At 45.2% G+C, this 11,096-nt stretch overlaps 1 long non-coding RNA gene across 1 annotated transcript; it reads left to right on the forward strand.

Annotated features, from left to right (window-relative positions):
* Nucleotides 1-7,851: 7,851 nt before the first annotated feature.
* On the forward strand, nt 7,852-10,667 carry LOC141937259 (uncharacterized). Its single transcript, XR_012626877.1, has 3 exons — nt 7,852-9,170; nt 9,311-9,411; nt 10,620-10,667. It is a non-coding gene; the product is annotated as an uncharacterized LOC141937259 (long non-coding RNA).
* Nucleotides 10,668-11,096: the final 429 nt, after the last annotated feature.

Here is an 11,096-nt window from a genome sequence, read left to right on the forward strand (position 1 = left end):
AGTGGGTATGTGATACACATGTTCTCAGCCTTCTCAGGAAGGTTGCAGAGCTCTGTATTGTCACCATTAGAGTTCTTCCAGACGGTCCGAGCACAGTGTTTTGCTCAATATATAACAAAGCTGCAAAACACCAATGCACATTATGTTTTTGTTCTCCATATTAATGCAGCTCTCCAATATGAATACCTTTTGGAGAGGCAAATCAAGGAGCAAATGTTGTCTCCTGCCCACACCAATTTGTGGAAGAAATGATTTGGGAAGTCTTACTGATTTGCCTTGTCATGTCTGAAGGATCCCTTTCAGCATCTCATCATGATAAAGATGTTACATAGAGTCACAGAATCATCTCAGTTGGAAAAGACCTTGATGATCACCCAGTCCAACCATTAACCTCACACTGACCGTTCCCAACTCCACCAGATCCCTCAGCGCTGGGTCAACCTGAATCTTAAACCCCTCCAGGGATGGGGACTCCACCACTGCCCTGGGCAGCCCATTCCAACGCCCAACAACCCCTTCTGGAAAGAAATACTTCCTAAGAGCCAGTCTGACCCTGCCCTGGCGCAGCTTGAGGCCATTCCCTCTTGTCCTATCGCTTGTTCCTTGGTTCAAGAGACTCATCCCCCCTCTCTGCACCCTCCTTTCAGGGAGTTGTAGAGGGCCATGAGGTCTCCCCTCAGCCTCCTCTTCTCTGAACTAAACAACCCCATTTCCCTCAGTCGTTCCTTGTACGACATGTTCTCCAGACCCTTCACCAGCTTCGTTGCCCTTCTCTGGACACACTCGAGTCATTCAATGGCCTTTTTGGAGTGAGGGGCCCAAAACTGAACACAGTAATAGAAGTGCGGCCTCACCAGTGCCGAGTACAGGGGTAAGATCCCTTCCCTGTCCCTGCTGGCCACGGTATTTCTGACACAAGCCAGGATGCCATTGGCCTTCTTGGCCACCTGGGCACACTGCTGGCTCCTGTTCAGCCGGCTGTCAGTCAACACCCCCAGGTCCCTCTCTGACTGGCAGCTCTCCAGCCACTCCTCCCCAAGCCTGTAGTGCTGCTGGGGGTTGTTGTGGCCCAAGTGCAGCACCCGGCATTTGGCCTTATTGAAGCTCATGCAGTTGGCCTCAGCCCATCGCTCCAGCCTGCCCAGGTCTCTCTGTGGAGCCTCCCTACCCTCGAGCAGATCAACACTCCCACCCAACTTGGTGTCATCTGCAAACTGACTGAGGGTGCACTCGATCCCCTCGTCTAGATCATCAATAAAGATGTTAAACAGGAGTGGCCCCAAAACCGAGCCCTGGGGGACACCACTCGTGACCGGCCGCCAACTGGATTTAACTCTGTGCACCACAACTCTTTGGGCCCGGCCATCCAGACAGTTTTTTACCCAGCGATGTGTATGACCATCCAAGCCACAAGCAGCCAGTTTTGCCAGGAGAATGCTGTGGGAAATGGTGTCAAAGACCTTACTAAAGTCAAGGTAGACAACATCCACAGCCTTTCCCTCATCCAATAAGCAGGTCGCCCTGTCATAGAAGGAGATCAGGTTTGTCAAGCAGGACCTGCCTTTCATAAACCCATGCTGACTGGGCCTGACCATCTGGTTGTCCCGCATGTGTTGTGTGATGGTACTCAGGATGAGCTGCTCCATCAGCTTCCCGGGCACCGGAGTCAAGCTGACAGGCCTGTAATTTCCCGGATCATCCTTCCGACCCTTCTTATAGATGGGCATCACATTGGCCAGTTTCCAATCTGTCGGGATCCCCCTGGTCAGCCAGGACTGCTGGTAAATGATGGAAAGCAGCTTGGCGAGCACCGCAGCCATCTCCTTCAGCACCCTTGGGTGTATCCCATCCGGTCCCATAGACTTGTGTGTGTCTATGTGATGCAGTAGGTCACTGACTGTCTCCTCCTGGATTGCGGGGGGGTCGTTCTTCCAGTCTCTGTCTTCTGGCTGAGGAGGCTGGATTCCCTCAATACAACTAGTCGTGTTATTAAAGACTGAGGCAAAGGCAGCATTAAGGACCTCAGCCTTCTCCTCATCACTTGTTACCATGTTTCCTCCTGCATCTAGCAGGGGATGGAGCCTCTCCCTGGTCTTTCTTTTGCTGTTGACATACTTACAGAAACCATTTCTTGTTATCCTTGATGGATGAAGCCAGATTAATTTCCAGCTGGGCTTTAGACCTCCACCCTGCATAGCCTCACAGCCTCTTTGTAATCATGTGACTAGCCCCTTCTACCAAAGGCCGTAAACTCTCCTTTTCTCCCTGAGTTCCAGCCAAAGCTCCCTGTTCAGCCAGGGTGGTCTTCTCTGTTGCTGGCTTCTCTTACAGCACCTGGGGACAGCCTGCTCCTGAGCCATTAAGACTTCCTTCTTAAAGAGTGCCCAGCCTTCCTGGACCCCTATACCCTTCACACCATCTCCCAAGGGATCTTGTCAAGCAGTTGCCTAAATAAGTCAAAGTCAGCCCTTTGGAAGTCCAGGATGTCAGTTCTGCTGCTCCCTCTCCTGGCCTCTCTAAGAATAGAGAACTCTCTTATTTCATGATCGCTGTGCCCAAGTCGGCATCCAGCTGCCACATCCTCCACCAGTCCTTCTCTGCTCAGAAAGAGGAGGTCCAGCAGGACACCTTCTCTGGTCGGTTCACTCACCAGCTGCGTCGGGAAGTTGTCATCTCCCACACATTCCAGGAATCTCCAGGACTGGTCCCGCTCTGCTGTGTTGTATTTCCAGTAGGTGTCTGGGCAGTTAAAGTCTCTCACAAGAACAAGGGCAAGTGATCGTGAGATTTCTCCTAGGTGCCTATAGAATAGTTCATCCCCCTCTCTGTCCTGGTTGGGTGGCCTATAGTAGACTCCTACTACAACATAGACACTGTTAATAGGAAAGAGAGTATTTAGGATGTCTCTGTAATTATCTGTCCTAGGTAATACACTTAATGATATTTCCTTTGCGAAAAATGCCTATATATATATATATATCTATCTGGCATGTATAACTGAAAATTTATTTACAGCCAGGATGTCTCTGAGTCAGATAATTGTTATCTCTGAGTTTTCTCTCTGTTTCTTCTGGGCAAAGAAAAGATTACATCACCTCCCAAAGTTGCTGTTACTGTGTGATATTAACCAGCTCATATTCCTGCCTGTCTCTGGTTCTCCTGGTCACCAGAGAGGGGATTTTCTTTACTTTGGGGGTGGGGGGTCTAATTGCTCTTGGGCTGCAGTACACTGCAGACTAGCAGGCAATTTCTACAGTGCGCAGATAGCAGTACCCTTGAAATCATATTCTCTGATCACCCTCACCCCTCACCCTTCTGGCAGGCTTCAAGAGGCATCTCAGGAGGACACAACACCCTCCCTGGCATTCCCTGCTGAATTTCTCACATGATGTGCATCCCTATACAAAAGTACTGTATGACAATCTTGCTCAGGGAAGACAAGAGCACTGGCACCTCCATCAGCCTGTCAACAAAGGGATAAACATTATCTGGAGGCCCCAAGCCCTGTTAACTATGCACGATACTAATACAGAGTAAAAAGACTGCTTCCGAAATAAACAATCAGTAAAAAACTTTCGGAGAGGGGATTATTACTAATCCACAGTGAAGTGCAAATGGATATTTGAACAGAATGCTGCATAAGGGAGGCTTGTAACCTGTGATATACCTAAAGGAGATGTCTGAAGAAGAAGGCCTTAACACCATGGCTATAACTAAGAGGTGAATTTTTTCTCTGTTTGGTTAGAAAAGTCTGCAGAACAAGTTCAGGCATGTTTGGGTAACAACAAAATATAAAACTTCATCTTAAGTTGTGATTTTGTCTATCCAGAAACACGGTGGTGATTACACATTAACTACTTATCTTATTCTGTACTAATTGTTGCATTGCTGATTAGATAGCAGGTTCTTCAGAAAATTTTCCTGGGGTGGATTACTCACACTGTCTTGGCTCTTAGCTTGTCACCAAAACAGGATAAAAGATCTTATCCACAGCAATGGGATGTAGATAAACAGACACTCCTTTTTTAACGGCTGGGTGTGCAGGGCAGTCGTCTCGCCAACAACGCACACCTAACTTGCGTAACGTGCGGATTATATAGGATACAGTAATATATATTAATCAAGTTCTCACACATAAACATGTTAACTCCCATAACTCATTTTCTTATTCCCACCTCTTTCCAGTCATGTGTACTGGAGTCCTGAAATGAGTCAGGGGCTGCTTTTGCGACCACCATGGACTGCTGACCTAAAAGAAAGACCCTCCACTGCCCTTGACCCAAGGATTTTTGGCTCACACTGCAATTTTAACATGCTTTGAGGCCCTTTCACAATGTAACTTCTAGAACACCTGGTCTACAGGGCAATAAATCGTCCTTACTGAACAGTCTAACAATTGTATGTCATTATGAGTCTTATTCTTTATATAGATAATCATTAACTAATGATTATCAGTAGTCTACATGGCCTCAGCCTGGGACTTTACAAAGAACTTTGTAGCAGCATAACTGGTTGTATAGTTACTCTAAATCATTCCTTATTTACATCCAAATCATCAAAAATCATTAAAATAATCTCAAATTAATGACAAATCAGTAACAAGCTCATGGCTGGGCTTGATGCACTGATGAGTCATGACTCTTGACTGACAGAACCCCAAGTGACTGTCCCTCAGTCCACAGTGTTTAAAGTAAGAATTACATTTGGCATGACTTATAGACTCTAGATCCAAATTTCCTTCAGAAAACATTGCATAGAACCTGAAATCTTTAAAACCCTGTGTACAATCATTAACTGCAAAAATATATTCCTCCTCTCTTCAGAATTGTGTAGCACACACATCACATCTTCCCATTTTTTTTTCCCACTTCCTGGGTTTTTTCCCCTTACAGCAGAAGTTACAGTTGGACATATGAGAATTGCTAGCACAGGAACCTATACTCAGATCACCCCACAGGAGCAATTAGCTCTCAGAAGCGTACAGAGCTTAAGGCGGCACAAACTTTAACTTCCACTGGAAGTTCAGAGGCAGTCTGAGGAGAAACTCCACAGAGCTTCAGCAGCTGCACATACAGCAATACAATTTTTGGCTGCCCCATTGTCCAGAGGAGAAGGATCCTGCCGAAGGACTTCAACTCAGGTTAAAGAATGACATTTTGAACTAAAACAATTATTCACAGACAATCTGTTGCCTTTTCCTTTATTGGGGAAGGGGAGACTTTGGGAAGGAAATAATGGATAGAAAAGCTCTTCCCTTTCCTTTCTGGCTCCTGTGTCTTGTCAAGTGGGACTTAGAACGCTTTTGTCAGTCTGTATTTGCTGTGCCACTCTTTCCAGCATATCTTTGTGGAACTCACTGTCAGTGGATATGCAGAACTCACCCAATAGGCTGCTATCATCCCTCTTTCAGTCTTTGAAAAAGCAGTGTTGTTCAGTCCAATTGACTGAGCACTGGCAACTGGGGAGTGAAGCAAACACAGTGGCAATCAGAGAGAGAACAGAAAAAAAAGGGGAGTTTGTAAGAGATACATGCTTGGCAAAAAAGGAGGCATCTTTTTTCCATCAAGGGTTTGGCAGTGGATACATTTATCGGTGGGTGGGCTGTTCACATCTTGGGGTTCTGTGGTCCAGTTGCATGTTCCTACGCTGCATTTCTGGGAGCTGTTTTGTTTGAGAAACAGAAGTCTTAGAGCCAAAAGTGAGAAAGACTCCATCTTTGTGATGAAGAATTACTTTACCAGCCCTCACAACTGCTAAGAGAGTAAAAGCCAAAACCCACCCCTGCCCAAAATAAACCGGTCCATGCTGACTTGAGTCCACAACTACCAGACAAAACAGCAGTCAGAAACGCGGGGGATGTAACTCATGTGTAATTTTTTTTTTTAACCCCCTTAAAGTAAGGAATAAAAAGAGGTGAGTAATTATTGAGACAGAAACTAAGGGATCCACTGTGGTGGAGAAGGGTGGGAACCCAAGAGGATGTGGAGGGGGAAGGAGATTGTTGTTAATTTGATTTTTCTACCGTTTTACCTTTTCCAGCACTGTGAGGTGGGTGCACATGTGACACCCACAGCTTTAAGTGAATTTGTTTTATCAGCCTGCAATCTCGTGGAAAATAAACTTTGACAGTGCAATGATGAAGTCAACTAAAGAGGAAATAAAAGTAAATACATAAGAGTCTTGATGTATTTGGAAATGAGTCTACGGGAGAACAAAAAAATAAGCTCACTATTAAGCCTTGTCAGAAAAACCCAAGAAAGTAAGTTTTGTGAAGAAGATAAAAATCTTCTAGTAGTTTCTGCTCCAACTCGGAAAAAGTCTTCATTTGTTCAAGGGTTTTTTGCATAATGCAGTTCTGCATGTTTTCAAAGACTGCATGTTTGTCATTGATCTTGCTTGTTGTTCTGCTTTTTTTCTACTGAGGGCAATAGAGGAAGAGAGGTTTCTCCTTTTCCTCTTTGAGTTTTCTTCTTTTTCTTTCTACTTTTGTCACACACTTTCTGTTCCAGGTTTTGAGAAACTGCTACTTCCACTGGAGGGGAGTGGGGTTGTGATTTCGGGGAACATAATTTCCCATAAGAAAAAACGAAACAAAACAGAAAAAATCCCCCCAAGCTGTAGATATTTCCAGACCCAAACTGCTAGGCCCACTCTGTGGTATTCCGCTTTGTTCAGTGGCTTACTTCCTTGGGCATAAAGCACCATGTCAATGAGATGAGCAACACTGAAACCCATTTAGTTTTCAAGCCCAATAGCACTAGGGAAGAGGGTCATTAGAAGCAGGAGCGCCTTTCTTTCTGTGCACTTGAGCGTGTTTATACAGAGATCTTTGCCAGGCTTTTGTGTCAACACATCCCGTCATAGATCACGTTTTGATTTTCCTCGGTGCCATGAAAAGCCCCACTGCCAGCTTTGGTGCTCTGCAGAGAGGATGGGGGGCACTTAGGAGTTCACTGCTGCCTGTATCACTCCGTGACGCTGTTGAGACACACTCAGACTCATTCTTTGTGTTGTCTTTAGGGCTCTTACGTTTGTCCAAAGGGCTTTTCTGAGACTGTGGGTGCTGAGGAAGATGGGAACATTTAGTTTGTGATGAATCATTTCATTATATATTAAAAAAAAATAAATTTCCAGAAACATAACTAAATATTTAATCAGTAACATATACTAGCAAGATACGCAGAATGAATGTTGTTCAGTGGCAGCATAAATCCACCCTGTTCTAGTCTGTTTTAGCCCCTCTTCCAGTCATTCTTCCCATCCGCGTGCTCCTTCTCCCTTCTCTTGCCAGATGGTGGAAACCGTGGTTCCGGAGGGGAATGCGGCCTTCCCCCTTCCAGCAGCACCAAGCTGCAGGCTGAGCTCCCTGCCACACACGAATTCACGCTGTAATGGTGCAATTTGCCAGTAGAGCAGAGCTGATTTCACATCCAACTGCTGCTGGAAACCGAGGTCCTGCTTCTCTTCTCCAAAGCCCAGAATGCAAATTTCAATTGCTCTGCTTCCAGCCTCTGCAGAGCAGCAGCAGAATGAACCATGGGGAAAAAAGCCCGTGGACTTTTGTGCTAGCTTAGTTCTGTGATCTGCCACACCATGAGCTCAGCCAAGCACCCGTGAAAGAGATGCAGCAGGAGGATTTGGCTGGAGCTCGTGCACAGGCTGCCTGTTCTGGCAGGAGTGAGCTCTCTCCCTTCCCAGCTCCCCGTCTTCTCCAGCAACCCCGTTCCTGACAGAGCAGGGGTCCCTGAAGCATTCTACAGGGGGGGGTCACTGTAACCGTGACCTTGAAAGAAGCTCTGCTGGTCCGAGTTTGCCCCTTGAGGTCATTATGTTTAATGACAGCACCGAGCAGCACCTGCACTGTAGCTGTAAGCACAACTCTGTATTTTCTTTCTCAGGAGTTCTGGTGTATGAAAACTGCCTCATATTGCTGCCTCCTTGGTCCCTCTCAGAAGATTGCACGCAGTGCCCGGCCAGCCTGCCCACACCCAAGGTATATTTGAGATCTACCGCTGGTGAGCTTGCGGGTGTTTCATCTGCTTTCCCCAGTAACCACTACACCTCCGAGTCACTGTTGGGAGCTCTCTCACGTCTGGTGGTAAGGGAGGGAACGCTCTTGTCCGAGGGTGTTTTAGCACGCAGTGACGTCGGGCAATTTCCAGCCTTGGAGATGTTCAGGAGTCACCTGGGCAAGGCGCTGAGCAGCCCCAGGTAGGTTGAGGATGAGGAGGGGCGTTGGACTCCAGACCTCCAGAGGTGCCTTCCCACCTATTATCTTTCTGTGACGCCACACAGTCGCTCACCTGCTTTCACTGGCAGTGCAGCTCGTTCATTCTTTTGCACAGTTGTTACCATTCATTAGACTGTTGCTTAATTTCAAAAGTCAGAGATGGCTAAGGCCAAATCAGCTTTTAAAGGAAGTCTCTTCTTTTTACTGCTGTGGGTATTTGGATTGCTCTGGAACTAACAAAAGTCCCGTTGTTTTCTCCCACTGTAGCAAAGCTGGCCAGCATGCTAGCCAATTAACGGGTCTGAAAATATATTACAGAGCAAACCCGCCATATGAAAATAAGCAAAAATATTGCCACTGCAGCTCTGCCAGAGCCTCCTTGCCCTGCTTTACCAGCTCTGCATCCCTGTGGCTGCTCAAATGGCTACGTAGGTGACAAGGGGCATTTTAAAAGAAGCTACTTAAATGCCACCTTTGTCACCTGGATATCTCACATCGAAACCCTTTGGAAAACTAACATTGTGTATTAGATGTGCTTCACAGGTAAGCAAAAATGTAGACTGCAGCAAGTACAAGAGTTCTACAGCCCATGTGTCTCAAAATACTCCAATGTGGTTTTCTTGCTGTGGTTCAGCTGGCTTCTGGAAAATAAGGACAAAAAGAATCAAAGCTCTAAGCTTTATCAACATACTCACTCTTCAATGGACTTTTGAACCAGAGCAACGAGGTGGCTGGTTGCAGGAAGATCAAAACCAAAATAAAATAATGATCTTTGACCCCTGAGTTTAATACCTGGCACTTCTCAGTTGTGTTGAATGGGGCGTTTCACAAGACTTCAGTGCAAGCTATAAATGTAGGCAATGAGCTGCCTCTCCCAGACAGCAGCACCGGACTGGAGGAAGTGCTGTCGTCTCTCCCCATCCAAGAAGCTGACACCCAGGTGAGACGCACACTTTTTACAGGAAAACTTTCAGTGGCTTCCTGGGCAGCTACTGTGAAATGCCATTGAAGAGAAAGAGGTTTAAGTGTTGGGATGAAAGCTGCAACATGTATGTGAGGATCTGATGTCTGTGTTTGCAGAAACTTACCTCATCCTTCAGGTGATAAGAAGACCTCTGCAGGATAAACATACTTTCCACAGCGAGAGGGTGGAGAGAGCCATTGCTGCACAATTCCAGGAGGTGACAGTGAGACTATTTCACCAATTAATCTTGGGCATAGGATCTTTATGTTGTGTCAGCACAATTAACTGGCTGCTGCTGCTTCTTCTTCCTTTTTCTAGAGGCAGAAGGTCATTATACTAGTGCTCAATCAATCAATAAATTAAAGTTCAGGTAGCCACAGCCTCCATAAAGTAATTAATTATAGCTGTGAAAAAATGCTTAAATATTTTTAATCACATAGTGAGATTTTTTAAAAATGTTGATTATGTTGCTGAGGTCTTGCAATTTGAGTCTGACTTTTAATCTTACTTGGGCAGATCTGATCTCCTCCCATCCCTTCCCAGAATCAACTAGAGTAACTGCTGCTTTCCCTCAGGTATATTTGCCCTGACATCTAAAACTTTGCTTCGATGACTGTTCTGTGATTTAGAAAGGGAGTTGTTCTATTAACTGGCCGCTTGTTTCTGTTCCTGTAGCTGTTACTAATAAATACTGTGGTTCTTTGTCTGATTCCCAACGAGTCTGTGCGGAATTAGATATGTAGCAGTGCTAAAAAAGACTTTTTCTACCTGAAATTTAGTCTGACTCAAAGAGCTGATGCTTTGAACTTGATGGCTTCTCAGCTTATGTCGAGAACAAGAATCTCTTGATTTCAATAGAAGTTCATGTAAAAAGAGAAATAAGGTGTTTCAGTGAGTCTAAAAGTTCAGTTCTGGCCTTAACAGGACAGTTTTTTTCCTATTTACAGTACAAAATGCACTTTCATTTCAATATTAATTGACTGTCTCACTACTTCTTTACTTGTAACACTATGTGGATCACGAAGTCTAGTCCAAACAGCGAATGCCAGTTTCCAAAATAATTCTCAAATGCAGTGTCAATTATCAGCAGAAAGATTTATCACCAGTTATATGGGTTTTTATTATTCAGGATATACCAATAAGATGTTAAACTAAACGCTCAGATGTCCCTCGCACGTATACACATAAACCAAGATACACAACTAAATAAAACTGGACCGTTTAGATGTACATATCTCATTATACTTTTTTCTTCCAAATACAGATTTCTATGTCATGCCCTCAATATTTATAGTTGCTGCTATATTTATCCTCTGCTAAAGATGTTTTACTTTTCCTTTTTTATCCCCCCCTCTCCAGCATTTTGTGTCTGGTGCAAAAGGCTTCTCACAGGCATTGATTGTTTTCTGTTTTCCTTCTCTGCAGGCTGTCATCCAGCTCCTGCAGCAAGACAAGAAACCCAAACTACTGAAGTCCTACTGGGATGGGAAAAATCATCATTTATGAGCATGCCAACTTCCAGGGTTACTCCAAAGAATTCACCAGGGACATTTCCAATCTAAAAGGTGTAGATTGGAATGATTGCATCTCCTCAGTGAAAGTATTTGGCCAGCCTTGGGTGGCTTATGAACACCTCAACTACACAGGCCGGTTACTGGTATTTGAGGAGGGAGAACATAGCTTTGTTGGTGAAGAGATGAATGATAAGATCACTTCTCTGCAGGTGATCACTGAAAATCTGCACAATCCTCAGATCACTCTCTATGAACATGCCCATTATCAAGGGAGGGCCAGGGTGATAACAGAAGCAACCAATCTGGCTAGGGGATATGACAATGACACCATATCTTCTCACAAAGTCCAGAGAGGTGTCTGGCTGTTGTGTGAACACAGTGATGGAAG

Source organism: Strix uralensis, chromosome 2, assembly GCF_047716275.1.
Source record: "Strix uralensis isolate ZFMK-TIS-50842 chromosome 2, bStrUra1, whole genome shotgun sequence".
Taxonomy (NCBI): Eukaryota; Metazoa; Chordata; class Aves; order Strigiformes; family Strigidae; genus Strix; species Strix uralensis.